Below are 18,834 nucleotides of genomic sequence, written 5' to 3'. Positions count from 1 at the left end.
CAATTCATAAATCTTGTGTAACACCACTGTAAAAAATGCTATGGGGGAAAGTCCAAGGAGGCTCAAGAAAGGTCTAAAAACAAGACTACTAAAGGCCTAAGGAATCTCCATGCCATGCTGGAGATCACAGCACAGACTATATGTGTCTTCCCATAGAAGGAAGTATGTGCACTTCAGCCCACAAGACAATAGGTAATAATCATAGCCAGGATGTCACTGGCCTTCTTGGCCACCTGGGCACACTGCTGGCTCATGTTCAGCTGCTACTGACCAGCACCCCCAGGTCCTTTTCTGCTGGGCAGCTTTCCAGCCACTCTGCCCCCAGCCTGTAGAACTGCATGAGGTTGTTGTGACCCAAGGACAGTATCTGGTACTTCACCTTGCTGAACCTCACACCATTGGCCTTGGCCCATTAATCCAGCCTGTCCAGATCCCTTTGCAGAGACTTCCTACCCTGCAGCAGACCACCACTACTGCCCATCTTCGTGTCATCTGCAAAATGACTGAGGGTGCAATCGATCCCCTTGCCCAGACCGTTGATAAAGATGTTAAACAGAGCTGACCACAGTAATGAGCTCTGGGGGACAGTACTAGTGACCAACTGCCAGCTGGATTTAACTCCATTCACCATCACTCTTTGGGCCCAGCTGTTCAGCCAGATACCTACCCAGAGAAGACTACATCCAGCCAAGCCATGACCAGCCTGTTTCTCCAGGAGAATGCTGTGGGACATGGTGTCAAAGGCTTTACTGAAGTCTAGACAGACCACACCCACAGCCTTTCCCTCATCCACCAAGTGGGTCATCCTGTCATAGAGGGAGATCAGGTTGATTAAGCAGGACCTGACTTTACTAAATCCATGCTGGCTGGGCCTGATCTCCTGGTCGTCCTGTACGTGCTGCATAATGGCACTCAAGATGATCTGTTCTGTGTCCTTCCCTAGCACCAGTGACAGATTGACAGGCCTGTAGTTCCCTGGATCATCTTTCCAGCCCTTCTTGTAGATAGGTGTCACGCTGGCCAACCTCCAGTCAACTGGGACCTCCTCCATTAGCCAGGACTGGTATATTAGCACATGCTAGATATGCAAGAAGACATTTTTTTACCCCTTTTTCTAAACGTTGCTTTCTCTGTAGCCTTCTCCTCTTTCCAGAATTTACTTCTGGTTTTCCACCTCTGATTTTGATTTCGTGCTGGTTATCTGAAAATGTATCTGAAATTGAATTGCTGGAATTTAAGTGTTGATGCTTATGGTTTCTACAGGCAATAAAAAAATCTCACCAGTGTTCTCATCAGTTCTCAGTCTGGTGTGTTAGAGACAAACAATGGTCATAAAGAACTGCACCAGTCAGGAAGGTAATGTTCTCCTCAGCTTTAATGCAGAAACTACAGCTGACAGTCACAGGGACAACATATTGAATTGCACAATGCAGTAGGTTGCTGACAGCTTTCCCCTTACTGGAGCAAGCTCCAAGTTCCAAGAATGGAACATCCCAGATGCAAAACTCCTGGAAACTGAGTGAGGGTTTCTGGTTTTCTTCTCCCTGCTAGCCTCTGCCCTCAGCACAAATTTCATCACTTAAAAGTAAGGATACAGCTGAGGCTTTTGTGCTTAAAAAACATATCATTGAAGGAATCTAAGTTCTGCTCATGTAAGTAGTTAGTGATAATAGATTCTTATTTTCTGAGTTACTAAGTCCCTCACTATTTCCACTTTTCTATCTAAGGCTCATCTTTGAATAAATAAGAGGTCTTCTGGTGACGAAAAATTCATAACCAGAAATTTCTAATTGCTAGCTAATAGTTATATGCTCCAGCAAAAGCATTAATCTTTTACTTAGCAGTGGGAATATTTGTAAGTCTAGAGACACTTAAATGTCTGGTATTTGCTATTTCATCTTTTCCAAATGATTGCTGAATCGGTATGTCTTATACAGTTGAGTGGATTTGGCTAGAGAATGAAACTGATTTATTTGACTTTGAGATGGGAGAGAAAACAAAGAATTTTTTTTTTCCATAGGAAATGGAGGAACTTGAAACCCAATTAACTGTGAGGATATTGAAGAGCTCAAGTGGGTTGGAATGACTGAGGTTATAGTTAAATATCTATCTCTTGGGTTTAAATCTCTCTGAGTTTTATTGTATCCTTCAATCCTAAAAAAAACCCCAAACAAACAATGTTGCAGATCAGTTTAGGAATAAAACTGTTCAGCTAGAGACTGAAAGCATGCTTTAGCAATTCTATAGAAGAGACAACAGAGAGAAAAGTATCAACTTCCCAAAACCCAGAGACTAAAAGTTATTGAAAGAAACAGAAATATTCTACTATTTTACAAATGAAGGAGCTTGTATAACAGCTATGAAGTTAAAAACTGTTAGGGACTGTGCTTAAGCTAAAGTAAACCTATAACAAAATGCTGATTAATTGTCTGAATTGTCAGAATGTCTGAATTTGTGGGGCAGTGAACCTCCAAATTGTCTCTTGCAAAGTCAGTTTCACTGGTTGATTGGCTTGTCACCTATACAGCTGTATAGGTGATGGCATGTCATAGCTCCTCCTATAAAGGACCTCTAGGTCTTTTTTTTTTTTTTTTTTTTTTTAATCAGAGGATTAATAAACCACATCTGAAGCTCGAATGTAGTTTTGGTGAAACTAACATTCAGAAGATTGTTTCCCAGTGGTTGCTGAGCAAGAATGAAATTATCATTCAGTCATTAGGATGTCCATGCAGAACCTACAATGTAAGAATGGCAGTGCTTGTTCTGGTGATAACTAAAGAAGCAACACTGCCTGCTCTACCTTATCCTCCTTTCAGCAGGGAGGCTGTACTGGGTGATCTCCAAAGATCCCTTCCAAACTCATCCATGCTCTGTGCGTGTTCTGACAATGCTCAAGTCTTACAGATACTTCCCATAAGAATAGAGTACTCAAAATATTTGTTTATGGTACATCTATGTGGAAGACAAAAGCTGGTCAATGTTTGGGTTCTTTGGTTTTAGGCCATAAGATGTTTGAGCACAGCTATGAGACCTTTGATGACTCCATGGTAGTTCCCTGAATTACCTTTCTTGCTGTTTTCAAAGACAGGTGAAATATTTACCACTCTCCAGTACTCTCTAGGGAGTCCCCTGGTCATCATGATCTTGAAAAGGTAATAGCTGGGGAGTAGCCTTGCAATAGTGTCAACAGGCTCTCTCAGCATTCTCAGATGGAAACAGTCTAGTCCACAGACCTACAGAATCGATATAACTCTATTGCTCTAAGAAACTACTGGAAATATTAGTTCTCAACATTGTTGTTTTTAAACACCATCTAGTCTTAAACTAGAATCATTTTGTCATATGTTTCCCTACTTCGGGCTTTATTAATTTTATTAGCTACTTTTGTGCTTTGTTCATGAAAATATGCTGGTTCAGTTTCTAGTAATTTCCCTGTTTATACCATTACCACTAATGCCCTCATGTTGACCAATTCCTTTTCACTGTTAGAAGACATAGAGGAGACAAAAAACTTCTTTTACTTGAAATGTTTGAGGGTTTTTTTCCTGTCAAGAGGTCTCAGATAGATTCTGTTCCACAAAATGTTTTAGCTAGGAAATACATGTTCCCAGAAGCTAGAGATTCAATTTACCTGTGTTCATGTTATGCTTTTATTTGGGTGAAAACTGTAAAGACTAAAGCATGTAAAGCTAATTGAAAGAATCCTTTAAATGCAGTTCCTAGTTCTCCTCGAGTCACTCTCTGAGCTTTTGTAGCTTCACCATGGCTCACAACTGCCATTCAAATAAAAAGTTTCACTTCTCTTCTAAAATCAAGTGTTGCAGCTCAGAAAAGGCACACTAGTATGATCTTAGGTACTACAGTCACTGGCTAAACTTATATTTCAGAATCATCACTTATAGGCTAACACACACTTTAATGATATAGCCAAAGGCATTAGAAGTGATGTTAGGTAATGAGGTTGAGAAGAGAGCAAACCATTGCCTGAGCTCTCCAAGAGTCACAACAGTCTTGTCATAAGAGGTATATATTATAGTGGATTAACTGTTTGAATATGCATGGCCATATCATCTTGCTTCAGGTGCCAACTTCTAAAACAGTTCGATAGTAAGGGAAAACCAACATCCATAGACTCTGATCTTAACAGTTTTCCTGCTCTGGAGTGTTTGATCTGAAAACACTAGGAACAAAAAGAAACAAGCAAGCAAAACCAGCAGGCATGCAGTTTATAATTTCATGCCCATTCTTACAGTTGCTTTTGCTTCTGGCTGCTTGAACCCCAATTCCAGAGGTCAAGCAGGAGGCCCCATTACTTTCTCTAATATATGCCTGTAAGCAAAGGCCCGTGCAAAGTAATTTGTGGTTAAACTGGAAACAGAATTCATATTTCTGATAGACAAGGGGACCTGTGCACCTGTGTAACTACACAACTCTTCAAGTGAAACAAAGCAAATCTACAGTGCTGACGTATTTTCCATTAACACAGGTTTAGCTTCTGGAAAGCCCAGCTCCTAGAGCAAAGCACAGACCCTGAAGTCTTGGCACGCAATAAAGGCTTGGTAGTTTGTTGGACAAGGAGGGCTTGAGACATGTGAGACAGACCATTTTCAGTAGCATTTCCAGACAAGGTGGAAGACTGCCTTGTGGCTTGTTCTTCATTGGCAGGGAAGAAAGAAAGAGGGAAAAACATAGGCATTTTAACGCATTATATGGAAAATATATGCATAATTGACAAAGTAAAGATTGCTTCAGTGTCTTAAGAGTTTGGACAGGTGAATTTTTAAGTACTTGTCTTCACAAGTTTAGCATTCAGCTATTTGGTGTGAACTTGAACTTAGCATGGGCTTCCCAAGCTTTGTGTGTACTCCTTGACCTAAGACCTCGTGCCTTTGGAAGACTGAATATTTGTCATTTCATCAGTTGGAAGTGTTTTGAGTCACCCGCAGTTTGACACCAAGGTGTGTGTCTTGCCACCAGCTTTCCTATTCACCCAGCTCATATTCAAGTTTCTGCACTTCGCGGTTGAAAACACACCTGTGCACTTTTGAGGAGAACCTTTGAGAGAGAGGAGGCAGCTTGGAGCAAGGCAGAGACACATCCTGATGGAAAGCCAACCAGCTTTGCTGACCTCACCCTCCTGCTCACAAGCTGGATGGATTTTTCAAGGCCAGGCACCCTGGGGACTTACTATCACTGCTCTTTGCTGGTGTGGCCTCACCTTGAATATTGTGTGCAGTTTTAAGCACCACAATATAGGAAACACTTTAAGCTATTAGAAAGTGTCCAAAGGAGATGAAGGGCCTTGAGGGGAAGCCGTATGAGGAGTGGCTGAGGTCTCTTGGTTTGTTCAGCCTGGAGAAGAAGACACGGAGGGGAAACCTCATTGCAGTCTAGAACTTCCTCAAGAGAGGGAGCAGACACTGATTTCTGCTCTGTGGTGACCAGAGACAGGACCCGAGGGAATGGCCTGAAGTCAGGGGGACGTTTAAGCTGGATACTAGAAAAAGGTTCTTCCCCCAGAGGGTGCCTGTGCACTGGAACGGGCTCCCCAGCGAAGTGGTCCCAGCACCAAGCCTGGAAAGAGTTCAAGAAGCGCTTGGTCAGCGCTCTCAGGCACACGGTGTGACTCTTGGGGATGGTCCTGAGCAGGGGTAAGAGCCGCACTCGATGATGCCTGCGCGCCCCTTCCAGCTCGGAGCAGCCCGCGACTCCACGCCGCGGTGACGCGGTCGGGGCCCGGCCCGGAGGGGGCTCCAGGACCCCCTTTCCCGGCGCTCCAAGACCCCCTTTCCCGGCCCCTCTCCCCGGGGGGAGGGAGGAGGGGGCGGCCGGCGCCGCTCCCGGGTGAGCGCCCCTCGCGCATGCGCCGCGAGCGCGGCGCCCCCGCTCGGCTCCGGTCGGGCCGCGCTCGGCTATTTCCGCCTCTTTGTTTTAAACTCCGGGCCGAGCCCTTTAATTCCCCCCCCTTTTTTTTTTTTTCCCCCCCTTTTAATTTTTCTGGGAAGGGGAAGAGGGACCGGTGTTCCCCCTCCGCCTCGCGCTTCCGACCCCGTCTGCTCTCTGCTCTACGGTGGCGTCCGGGGGAGGACGGGCCGGGGAGCGGAGGGTCGGCGGCGGCGGGGGGAGCCCCCGCTGTAGCCCCGAGCGGCGGCCGCGCCCCCCCCCCGTCAGGTCAGTGCAGGGCCGGGGGGTGCGCGGGGGTCCCGGCCTTGCCCCGCCGAGGGGCTGGAGGGCAGCTGAGGGGCTCGGGGGCGGGGCGGGCCCGGCGATCCCCCGCCCTCCGCGGGGTATTTGCGGTGGGGGCCGCGGGGTACGGGAAGGGCGGGGGGGGAAGGGGGGTGCGGGGCGAGGGTCTTCTCCGCCCCGGGGGCGTGGGGGGCTGCGGAGGAGCGGGCCGGGGGCTGAGGGGGCTGCGCTCGAACTTTCGGGGCGGGCGGGGGCCGGTCACAGGCGGGGTCGGGCTTCTGTGGGGTTCACTCGTCAGGGAGCACCCCGCGGGAGCGCCTGTCCCTGTCCCTGTCCTGCTGCGTGTCCTCGCACCGGGGGAAGGTGGCTCTTGGCTGCGGGGGGGAAGGAAACCCCCACATCCCGCGCCCCACACTTTCCTACCCTCGGGAGGAGTTGCCTGTTGTGTGGGGGGGTCTGGGCAAGGCTCCAGAAACCCTATGGCTTAGGGAGAAAAGGTCTCTGAGGGGAGGGGTGTGGATGGCGTTTCCAGTGAGCTGGAGAACAGAGGGGGACGCGTCCCTTGGGTGCGCGACCTCAGCCGTGCAGGTATGTGGATCCAGTGCTGTGTGTCTGGGATTTGAAGTCGTGAGAAATAGGGAAGGAATTGATACTCGCAGGTTAGGTGTAGAACGCTGGTGCTTTGAATTGTTTGAAGGTGTAAGGACATACATACATATATATGTGTTCCATATTAAAAAGTTCTGATAGTTTTCTAAGCCACTGAGTTCTAGTGAGTTGTGGTGTTGTCACATTTGGCCTTTTAAGTTGGTCACTTTTAGGCTGAAAGTGTTGATTATTACTTCAGTGTCCTGTGTGGAAAGTTTAGTATGTCCCAAAGTTAGTAAGGCTCACAGGAGGTTTGATTATTATGAGTTATGACGTACTTAGGTGTTCTTTTGTTACTTTGCATGTTCACGTTTTCTCTCTTTTTTTTTTTTTTATTGTTACAAAACTGTTAGTCTATGCATGCTTTGTGTCAAATCAGTTTAGCCCTTTCATGCTTTCTGTATGAAATGCATGCCTCTGAGAAACCAGTTAAAGAAATTCTGGTTTATTACCTGTATATGGTCTGGAACTTGCTGAAAATATTTTTTTTTTTTGGCATTTTGCAAAATAATGCTGTGTAATTGTCTTCATGCATTTCACTGAAGAGTTAAGTTTGTGGATGAAAAGCTTTGAGTTAAAAAAAAAAAAAAGTTGAGTGAGCCTTTAGGTTTAAGGAGCATCCCATTTATGTGTCTTCCAATGTAGATTGGTCTCCTTTATACATAAATTTAGCATAAATTACCTATATCCTAAATATGTTGCTTTGAGTCTTTTTAGTACTATGTAATGTGCTTTTTAAAAATTATTATTGATTATTGTTGTGTAGGATACTTGTGAATCTTTGTTTGTTCTTCTAATGGCAAGTCAGGTGAGAATCTCAACTGCAATATTCATCCTGTACCTCATAAAGGTGCTCTGCAATTCATAAAATTCTTTGTTTGGCTACAAAGCTGGACAGAAACAGAAATCAGCAGCCTTTCTGTTTCTTTTTAAGTTGTATTTGTTGGTAATTTGAGAATATTTAAGAGAGTGCAGAACCTGTGCATAACCAAAGGTACTTGGTGAAAACATGTAGGATGCATTAGAAGAAGGACAGGTGGTTTTCTAGAGACGCTTAGGTGTACTGTGATAGAGAGCTTGGAAATATAACATTTCATAAACCACTTTTTGAGGAAAATCTATTTTGATTTCTCTCTGTGGGCTGATCTGGCCTGCTTGATCTTGTTACTCTGCTGTCACCATAGAAAATCAAGACTTAGCACTTGTAAATGTTGTAATGAAGTCGACTTAGAGTTTGCAATTATCCTAGCCTAATACTAATGCCTAGAATGACAGAAATTAATTACCGTGCTAGGAAAGATTTCTGCTACTAAGAGACTGTAAAGTACAGCTTTTGGTCGCTGCAGCTGTCCTGCTCTTACTTCTCCTGTCTACTTAAGTGATTTAGAGGACATCACCTCAAAGCTTTGTATTTGAGATACAGGTAAGTTTTCTCCTCAAGGACTATTTTACCCTTGCTTTAATAGCTTGAATTTCTTTTTTTACACGTGGCTGTTTAATGTAGGTGTTGTGGCCTTTCTAGCTTTTGTCAAGTAATGATCTCCCAGGACTGAAGTAATTCCGGATTAAATTCCTGAGCTCTCTGGGAAACACTGTTAGAAGCAGTAGGAGCATTTGCATTGAAAGCTCCAAGCTGGGTACTACCTGTGAAGTAGACGTAGACATGGTGTTTTGAAATGCATGTTTGATAGCATTTCACTCTTCAACTACTATCATATCTTAAGATATGATACCAGCTTACAAGAAAGTATAAGGACATCTTGTATGTTATAAAAGAAACGTTTTCTCCCTTTGGCACATGTGTGAAATTAGAATTACCAAGTGGAAGCCTGTACTGATAATGGTGTTTGGATGTGCAGTGAATTTAAAACTGTCGGCATTCCCGAGAGTTTATTAATCTAAACTCTGATCTCTTTTTTTCATTGCTAGTGAAGATGTTTAAACATAGTTGGAACTTCTCTGATTTGCCAAGTTAGGTGTGCTGTCATACTTAAAGGAAATGTAGAGGAAAACCTGCTCAGGGCAGTTTAATTGTAGTAGGTTAAACGCCAGGCAGAAGCTGCCCATGCCTTTTAGTTTATACAAGACTTATTTTGAAGCTCTGTCTTGAAGTAAACTTATGGTATTCCTTGCACCTCCCTTTTTAAAATGTAAGCTTACTGTTTACTTCTTGTTATTGACTGTAAGTTTAGCTAGTGTGTGAAAGTCATATATGAAATAAAAGGGGAAAAAAGAAACAGGTGGTTCTGTGTTCAAAGCAATCTTTTCTATTGTGATGTGTAACACTGCTTCACTGCTAAAAGAAGAAACACTGTAAACAGTGGTTTGTTCTATAATTGCTCTAAAAAACCAATGGAAAACTTGCTGATTTTATCTAAATTCACAGAATAATAGAATGGTTTGGGTTGGAAGGGACCTTAAAGATAGTCTAGATCCAACCCCCTACCATGAGCAGGGAGGTCTTCCATTAGACCAAGTTGCTCAGAGCCCCATCCAGCTTGGCCTTGAACACTTCAGGGGTGGGGCATCCACAATTTTCCTGGGCAACCTGTTCTTGTGCCTCACCACTCTCACACCTAATATCTAAACCTGCTCTCTTTTGGTTTGAATCCATTGCCCCTTGCCCTATCAATACACATCCTTGTAAAAAGTCCCTCTCCAGCTCTCATGTAGGCTCCATTCAGGTACTGGAAGGCTGCACTTAGGTCACCCTGAAGCTTTTTCTTCTCCAGGCTGAACAACCCCAATTCTCTCAGCCTTTCCTCACAGCAGAGGTCCTCCAGCCCTCTGATCATCTTCGTGGCCCTCCTGTGGACCCACTCCAACAGGTCGATGTCCTTCCTGTTCTGAGGACTCCAGAGCTGGACCCGAGAATGTTCCAGGTGGGGTCTCACCAGAGCAGAGCAGAGGGACAGAATCCCCTCCCTTTCCCTGCTGGCCACCCTGCTTTGATGCAGCCCAGGACACAATTGGCTTTCTGGGCTGCAAGTGCCCATTGCTGGGTCATGTCCAGCCTCTCACCCATCAGCACCCCCAGTCCTTCTTGGCAGGGCTGCTCTCGATCTGTTCGTCCCCAACCTGATTGGTTCATGAGGGCTTCCCTGTCTGAGGGCTTCTCAGTCCAGAGGGGGCTCTGGGCTGTTGCTTGGGAGTCCCTGAGCTCAAGAACCCCCCTGTACAGCTTGATTTAATACTCACCCCCTGACTTACCTCAGTCGCTGCTGCTGCTGCTGTTGCCTCGCCGATGGGCTTAAAATTAGATTTTCTCAAGTTAATTTTATGGAATAAGTGCGCCTGTACTCAAATCAGCAGACTATGAAAGTGAAATACCCAGCGTGGTGAGAACTAGTGAGAATGAAAGTCTTATTTACCACTGAAAGTTTGATTGAAGGTTGCTACTGTGGAGACCTGAAGTCTTGCAGTCATATTGGAAAGCCAGCATTGTAGGAAGGGATAAACTAGCAGTGAGTTCTCTTTTTTTCCTCCTCTTTCTCCTTCTCCTTAATTCAAAGCAATACTTTATAGTAGGAACTTCAAACTATATGTAGGAACTTAAGGGTCTCTTTGTTTTTTTTTTTGACAAACACAACACATACTTTTCAAGAGTAAGGAGTGGTACAGATCATTCAAAATTAGGGGGAATGACGAACTGTGGTGAGCTCAAGTTACTTGTTCTTTGTGCCAGAAAATGACTGTTCTCACAGTTTATGACTGCCTGTTTCTAAATCACAATTATAAGTAGATAGAGCCAGTGGGGGAAATTGTTGAGGGGGTGGGGGTGAGAACTGGTGAAAATAAGAAGTATATGTAGTGGCGTTACTATAATGTACGGTGAGTTTGTAAGGAAGAAATGCACAAGTGTGGAAACCAGTCCTTTTTGTAGTTTTGCTGACAGTAGAAGAACTCACTTAAACTAGGTTTGCCATTATTTTCCATCTCTGCAAAGTATCAAGGAGGAGACTTATCCCTACGGACATTTATTTGGAAGGATCTTAAGAGATAACTAACTTGTATTCTGACTTTGTAACTGATAATAATTTAGAACTTTGTCTGCATTAGAAAGGCTCATGTTTTGGCAGCAAAATAAGGATCCTTCTCGTTTGAAACTGAGACTGTCCTTATTATTGGAAACTGTTGCTTTGTGAAAACCATAAATTCATTTTGATTTAAGATAGAAAGCGTTCTGTGTATGTTTGGTGTCAGTGAAAATATGCTGTGCAGTATTTGCTTAATTAAGAGAGGAAAAGGTTTTTCAAGTTACCAGAATGAGTATGATGTTATTTGATGACTTGCAAATGGCTATCTCGTCAAGCTTTTCACTTTTATTTAAGAACTTTCTTTTTGCTCTCCACATAACCAGACAGTATGTGATACTATCTTTAGTTAATTATTGTTGAGTAACATCACAGTTACTTTATATGTAATATAAATTTTGTGTGAGTTATGGGTGATGTTATGCCAGAACAGGTCATCTCTGTTACACTTTTGCAATATGCATGCAAACATGAATATAGTGTTTGTTATCATACATACCCTTTATTCATGGAAACACATCAGTGCAGCATTTGGTGAGTTTTCAGATAATGTGTTGTGCTGTACATTTTTTTCCAGTTTGTCACGTGAAAGAGCAAGCTGAAAGGTACAGTACAGCTGACTAAGTTATATATTCTTTTTTTATGAATAGCTATCTCTGACATTTCTTGTTGTACCTGAACTATTAGTTTGAGGACACAGATTGGCATCATGAAAGCCATGGGTCAGTTGGTTACTTAGTTAAAGGACATTGCCAAATTTTAACTTGTTAGACAAAGTGGGTTTTTTTTGTTATAAAAAAAAATTATTTGTTGTACTAAGCTGTGGCAATCAGTAGAATAAATTTGAGGAATGGTTTGTTTTTTTTTTTTTTTTTTTTAAACATAGTGCCACGCTTTGTTCCTTCAGAGTGACTTTTTCCAGAAATCATTTGGATGTAGAGACATCTGGAAGCTTAAGCTCTGTCTTGGGACTAAGGTCAAAATGGTCTGGGATCTTAGCTCTTGCATTTCAGATGATTGTATTTCATACTGTTCTATTGTGATTAATCACTGGATTTTGTTTAATTTATTTTTTTTCCTAAAATATAAACTATGTTCTAGACACAAGGACACGGATATTGATTTCAGGATTCAAAATAGGAAGAGGTAAGGGAATTTTTTATGTGCTTGTTTAAGTACCTGTTCATACACACTGCTAAGAATGCATATGCCCCTGTTTCTATATCAAATTATTTATATTTCAGAGTGTAGCTTTTGTTAAATTTGTATCTGTTAAAGATACTTCTGTTTGCTCACTTAAGAGTGCTAACACACTGTATTCAAACCAGTCTTCTTGATGCCTGTGATGTTTTTCCTTCCATCTTTGAAGTTATTCCTTTCTTCTCGGGTGTGGACCCCCAACTAATATACAATTCTTGCCTGGTTGCTTCTGGCTGCACTTAGGAAAGCTGCCCACCCCTCCAGCTGCAGTGCTACAGGAAGGGTTTAGTCTTTCTTCACCATTGTTCTAGTTGGTTGTTTACTGTCTGTTTTTTAAGCTTTACTCAGTCTTTTTCAGGGAAAGCAAGCATAACGTCACCACTTGTTAAACGCTCGCTTAGAATTTTTTGTTCACAAGTACAAGTTGCTCTTTCCCTGTGCAAAAGTCTGCACTTGTGGAGAAGTTCTTTGGTGTGTAAAGAGAGTAGTAAAAAAATTACACTCTTGAGTGAAATTCGTGGGCTTACAGATAAATGCTTACCTGTTTTAGTAACATTTGCATGCATTTGTTTAATTTGTTGAATGAAATAATTAAACTATCTTTTCCTATAGCAGTTTCCTTAAACTGATTGCACAGTAGCCTTGCATCTTTATGCTTTAAGATCATGCTTTTTATATTGGGTTACCATGAGACGAAGATTACTTCACAGATTTTTAGTTAAAATGGTGGTAAAAAAAAGTTCTTTGGTCTATGCTTATACTGTTCTCAGACCAATTGCAGAGAGATACCCAATATTTTTGTACTTTTCTCTGGAAAAATCCATATATGCCTTATCTGTCATTGGAATACTCTAGCAATACCTTATTTTACCAAAAGTTTCAATCTAACTGTTATTGACTAAGAGGAGTTTAAATGAAATGTGCTTTTTTATAACACATATACTTGTTAACAGTAGCATTATGCTTGGTGGCACCAGAGTTAATAGTTTATTTTCATACCAATTTATTAATTTTGCGTTTCTAATCTTGTACTTCTCTTTCTTGACTGACTAGAATGAGGTCAAAATCGCTTCAAAGATCAGGTTATTCCATAAAGAAGTCTTGTGTTAATATTGGTAAAATGCTTCATTCATCCTTCTTTCTTTGACCACTGGCCACAAGGAAAGTAGTCTAGACTTGTATAGGTGTGTGTCTGAGGTAATGTAGATGGCACCAGACCAGGTAAAAACGATTCTGGGTAGCTAGTGGAGCAGTTTTCTTCAGTTCACCTTACTTGTCAGGTTCTTTCAAATTTTGATAGAAGTTACCAGAAGCTGTCTGTGCAGATTGATCCACGTGGTATTAAGTGAATCTTGAAGGTTTCTTTTTATTATCTTCAAAGTACATAGGTGGAAAAAGTGCTGTATTAGTTACTCTAATTTTTAATGTAACTTTTTAGGTATAATCTTAGGTGCTAACACTGGAAATTGTTTATCAGAATTAATTTGCTCTAATCTGTAACAGTTATTCAAATTATGTAAGGTTATTTTTCCTAGATAATAATAGCTCTTGGATTGTGTAATTATGATTTAATGACTAACAATGGCTTGAATTTGGATGAATTTTTGCAGATACAGACAGGATAATTTCTTGGTTTGTTTCCCTTTGGTTTTGGTGGGTTTTTTGGGTTTTTTTGAACAAAGATGTATTTTACCCTGGCCTTTATATGTATTCATTGAATTTTCAATGCCATGGGATGAAAATAGGTGTAGGACTAATCCTGTATATAAGCTATTCTGTGATCAAGTATGTAAATGAATTATGGTCTTCAGATGAATTATTTTTGCTGTTTCCCTTTGGGAAGAGGAAGTACATGGTGTCCCCAGGTTTCAGTTCCTCCCTCCATGACTTTCATATTGGAACCTCAGGTAGACTTCCAAAGCCAGTGCTCTGTCAGAGCATTTAGTCTTCAAGCACAAGCATGAGTTGACAGTGAGTTGAATTTCTGGAGGTGTTTGGAAAGTGTCACAGACATTTGTTTGATCTTTAGAATGGGGAAGTACGGAGTGTCAGCATATGTGAAAAGATTTTGGAATCCTCTTCTGTAACCTCCATTATTATGCCTGATGTTACCATAAAATATATTCACTGGAAGAGTGAAGACAAAGGAAAAATGAGCTGCTTTTGCTTCTCCCCCAGATTCCTTAACCACTTATGGCTTCCCATGATAAGTAACCTTTTTTCAGCTTACTCATCCATTATCACCATCTGCAGAGTTTGACAATTTTAGCATTCAAATGGAAAAAACCCCCAAAATTCAGCTCTCTCCTCACAGCTTTAATCCAAAACCAAAGGAATGAGCTTTTTTTCATCTTTTTTTCCCCTCTGAAATTACTTCTTTCAAGTATGAAGAGACCTACACATGGTATATACTGAGAACAAAAAGTCTTTTCGGATGCCTGGGGTTTGCTGTGTGGAGATCTCTGTGAGACATGGTCCTTTCTGACCTTGTCAGCCAGACTTCTACTGATGCCTGTTTGTTGCGAAGATTATTAAGGTGTGTTCTGAAGAATGGAGGGAGACAGTGACAGTGTAGATGTCACTATTGTGTTTTTGTTAATGTTGGTACGTTGTTTTGATTTTCTCTTATGGCAGTTCAATCTCCAAAAGTAGTTCTTGGTGAATTCAACCCTATAGAGGCTACTAGCAGGCTGCAGCAGTTAATATTCTGCACTGAAGGACTTTCTTCTCTTTTTACTGCATGTCACACATCCATCTAGTGTTTGAAATTTGTTGTAGGAAGCAATAAGGGTCTATGAAAGTGATTTTGCTTTTAAAACTTCCTATGGGGAGACTTAAAGTATACCTGGAATACAATTATTATGATAAGTAGCAGAGATGGTGTTTGTTTATTTACTTATACCTTGCATGGACTGTCAGACCCTGTTAAGGCTGAGCCTTTTCAGAGAATATTTTCTTTTTGCAGTTTTTGAGTAGTTTGTATCAATGTGTGACTGAACAGTTTTGTTGGTAACAGCTCTCTCTTTGAATGCTAATCATCAATTCTTTGATCACTCTAAGTTCGGTTATGTTTCTAATGACAGATACTTTTTCATACAGAATGAGTCAAAGGTAAATATAAAGAGCTTTAGTTAATAGAAGACGCTGCTTTCTTTGTAATTTGCTGCTTTCTGATCTTCTACTGTGGAGTAGAAAAGTTCTAGAGTATATCACAGAATCATTATGTCCATGTGAAATGCTGTCATGACTCCTTGCAGCAGCATAAAAGCCATTGAGTTGTTATTTGTCTGCTTTCATACTGGTTTTCCACGAGGTGTCTCTTCTACAAAAAAACCAAGAAGCTGGTCCACTGTTCCATTCTTCTACAGATTTTATTTTTCGTTAAGTCTATTACTTTGTTTCACTTTTCTGTTAGTGCTGTCTTTTGTACTTGAAGTTGGCAAGAGCTAGCTGATTAGCAATTTGTTTTCTGTTTCAACTTATTTATTTTCACTAACATTGCCTGTAAAAGCCGACATCAGTGCCTTGTTTTAAGGGATTCTAAAGACCTTTGTGCAGAGGTCTAAACGCAGAGCATGTCTTCAACTTGGTTATGGACTAAAACTAACTTTACTGAATTTGAGTACAGACTATCATTTTGAGAGATCTTACTAATGTATGCTGTAAGAATAACAGTTGAGAATTTTGTCTGTCAGGAAAGTTGGTGGATCTAGCTCTCATTACACCTGCCTTTTTTCCCCAAAGAGTTTTTTCATTGCTCTTCTGCTACATTAAGCCTGTACTACTATAAAGTTGCCTTCATCAGTGATTTATGCTAATATTCTGTACTGTTAAAATAATCACCTGATGTGTAAGGAATTTTAGCTTCAAGGTGGCCTTCTCCAGCAAGGGGTGTGGACAGTTGCAGCTTGTCATTTCTAACACTGCAGAAGTGAGGTTGTCGAGGCCCTTTCACAAATGAAACTAGCCTCTTGGCGAAATTATTTTGTTGCCTTAATAATTTAGACCTTTCAGCTCCTGCCTACTGTTTTAAATAAACCAGCAAACGTCATGTCACAGCATTGATCAGGTCACAGCAAAGAATTTGGTCGTAAGTGCTGAAGTCTCTGATGCTGTTGTTGTCCATTGGATTTTTCTGTCTGAAGTCCTTGTCCCCTAAACATGTTGCAGTATTAGGACACTGACAGACAAGACAGTGATGTTGTAATGGTGTTGCTCTACTTTTTGGTTAGAGTTTGCAGAACTACCTGTTAAGAATTACTTTGATGCAAAGTTTAGGACGATTGAATGATATTCCATATGTACTGTGAGGTTTTCTTGAACTGTGACACATTATTTGATTAGCTGTTAAGATGGTTTTTTTCACTGCATAAACTTTGGAAGTCTTCCCTTACTGCAACATTGACAGCGAAACATAAAAACAGAACCACAAAGAAACCAACAACCTGAAACAAGACAAAACAAACCTCCAAAACAAAATCCAACAAAACAGGAAAAGGTTTGCTAATTGCAGATGTTTTTTCTGTGAACTGTCATTTCATTGTGGAAGATAATGCATGTTTTCGTTTGCTAGACATTTAACGTCTTCCCTCCATTCCTACATGTGTGCAGAACAGTAGATCTAATGGAGACAAGAAAATGAAAATAAATGGAATGTGATGGCTTTAAAGGTATAATTCTTTCTACAAGTTTTCAAACACTGTTATTCTGCTGAAAATATTGTGAAGCATTTTGAACTGGAATGTTGGAGCAATCTTCAGTCATTGACTGAAGTAATTCAGGCTCGAAAGTGTAATAGTTGTTTTACATGACCACAGGTAGCAGCTTAAGGAAACTTCAGAGATGCCAGTCTCATGTCTCCATCATAATTTCATTAAGCCTGCCACAAGCATGAGTGGAATCTTTCCATCTTGAAGTGGGACTGATCCCAAATGCAAACATATTAAGACAAATTCAAAACATATGAAATGGGAGGGACATGGCCAATGAAATCTAGTTATCAGTGTCTTCTGTGTTTTGGTAGAAGATACTTTCAAACCTCTGTGCCTTCTGGTGTTTCTAATGGATAAAGCACCTAATTGCTGAAAAGTTGAAAAGGTAAAAAACTGTTATGGCTGAGTTAGAATATCAGTAGTTTAGTGCTGCTCTTTATGTTCCTATTCTGATTTATTATGATAAGAGTGGTATGGTCAGCATGTCAAAATAAGTTCAGAACTTAAAAAGCTAGAGTTTTACTGTATTGGAGGAATGGTTTTTTGTGCTTATTGGGTGAGTTGGGGTTTTTTGCCCTGTCTTTACAATCCTCCTTTGTTCAAACTACTGTTTTTTCACTTTCTATTACCTGTTAATGTGTTAATTTCTTTCCTAATTCCTCTCAACTATTCCTTCTTCTACTAGTAGTTTACATGCTTTTGTCACTCTAATGGCACTCTAATGGCACTCTAATGGCACTCTAATGGCACTCTAATGGCAGTCTTCATTTTAAGTGCTGTTTACATTGGGGGCTGTACTTAGAGTGCAGTTGACACGAGTACAAAGGGAGAAAAGGAGAGTTCTGCCAAGCTTGATTTGTCCAGGTTGCTGGTTTTCCTCTGCTTTTGTAGGGTTGACAGGAGCTTATTCATTGCCCTTGATTCCGCAGAGGACAGAGGGCCCTGAGGGTTTTTTGCAGAGCTGAGGAATAGAGAGTCTCGCAGTTTCTGGATAGTTCTGCAGCTCAGTTGCAGTTGATGGAAATGCCTTTTGGGCCTTCAGCACTGTGAGTGACTGTCCACTGTCTTTCAAGGGAAGTTTGTCACATGTAATGAATGGTATCTGAATGAAAGACTTACCATGAGAAGCATGGAGTCACATCCTCCTTCAGGCATCTGGCTTCTCCAGCATGGGGTCCTCCGTGGGCTGCAGGTGGATATCTCTTCCATTGGACTCATTCAAGTGTCGCAGTCCCTTCAGCTCAAGTGCAGACCAAAGTTCCAGCCTGTCCAGTACAGCAGCACAAAACATCAGCAACACTCTGGCCACCTGCCAGCCCAGGGGCATTGCCATGGCTGTTGTCAGAACATTCCCTGGCACAATTCAGTGAGGTGATCAGCTGTACAGCAGTACAGCAAGCAGCAAAGGCAAAAAGCAGCCAATAACAAACACCAGACTCTTAGTGTACAGACAGGAAAGCCAGCCCCATGGCAAGCACAGGAGCCTGCTGATTACTAGCTAAACAGCACTAACAGCTGTAAATTCAATCTAGTACATCCCAATCAAATCCGTCATTATCTTGAGCCCTTTTTGCCTGACAGTGAGTGCAAAAAAGGACTGTCCTGGTTTAAGCCGAGCCAGCAACCAAGCCCCAGGCAGCCACTCTCACTTCCCCACCTGCAGGGTGGGAGAGAGAATCGGAAGGGCAAACACTAGAAAATTTGTGGGTTGAGATAAACACAGTTTAATAAGGAAAGCAAAAACCACATACACAAACAAAGCAAAACAAGGAATGAATTCACTGCTTCCCACGTGCAGGCAGGTGTTCAGCCAGCTCCAGGAGAGCAGGGCCCCATCATGTGTAATGGTTACTGGGGAAGACAAACACCATCACTCTAAACATCCTCCCCCACCTTCCTCCTTCTTCCCCCCACGTTATATATTGAGAAAGATGTCACATGGTCTGGAATATCTCTTTGGTCAGTTGGGGTCACCTGTCCTGGCTGTGTCCTCTCCCAACCTCCCATGTAGCCTCAACTTCCTCCCCGGTGCTACAGTACAAAAGCAGAAAAGG

The 18,834-nt window shown here is 41.8% G+C and overlaps 1 protein-coding gene across 2 annotated transcripts in view; it reads left to right on the top strand.

The window, feature by feature from the left end:
• Nucleotides 1–5,881: 5,881 nt before the first annotated feature.
• PCGF3 (polycomb group ring finger 3) overlaps nucleotides 5,882–18,834 on the top strand; it is a 54,890-nt gene continuing 41,937 nt past the window's right edge. For both annotated transcript variants that reach the window (XM_032674784.1, XM_032674782.1), the window contains exon 1: nucleotides 5,882–6,171. The gene's annotated coding sequence lies outside the window, so the exon portion shown is untranslated. The remainder of the gene's footprint in view (nucleotides 6,172–18,834) is intronic.

This window comes from Chiroxiphia lanceolata, chromosome Z (genome assembly GCF_009829145.1).
Source record: "Chiroxiphia lanceolata isolate bChiLan1 chromosome Z, bChiLan1.pri, whole genome shotgun sequence".
NCBI classification, from domain to species: Eukaryota; Metazoa; Chordata; class Aves; order Passeriformes; family Pipridae; genus Chiroxiphia; species Chiroxiphia lanceolata.
The sequence above is the reverse complement of the archived record's forward strand: the minus strand, read 5'-3'. Positions and strand labels throughout refer to the sequence as shown.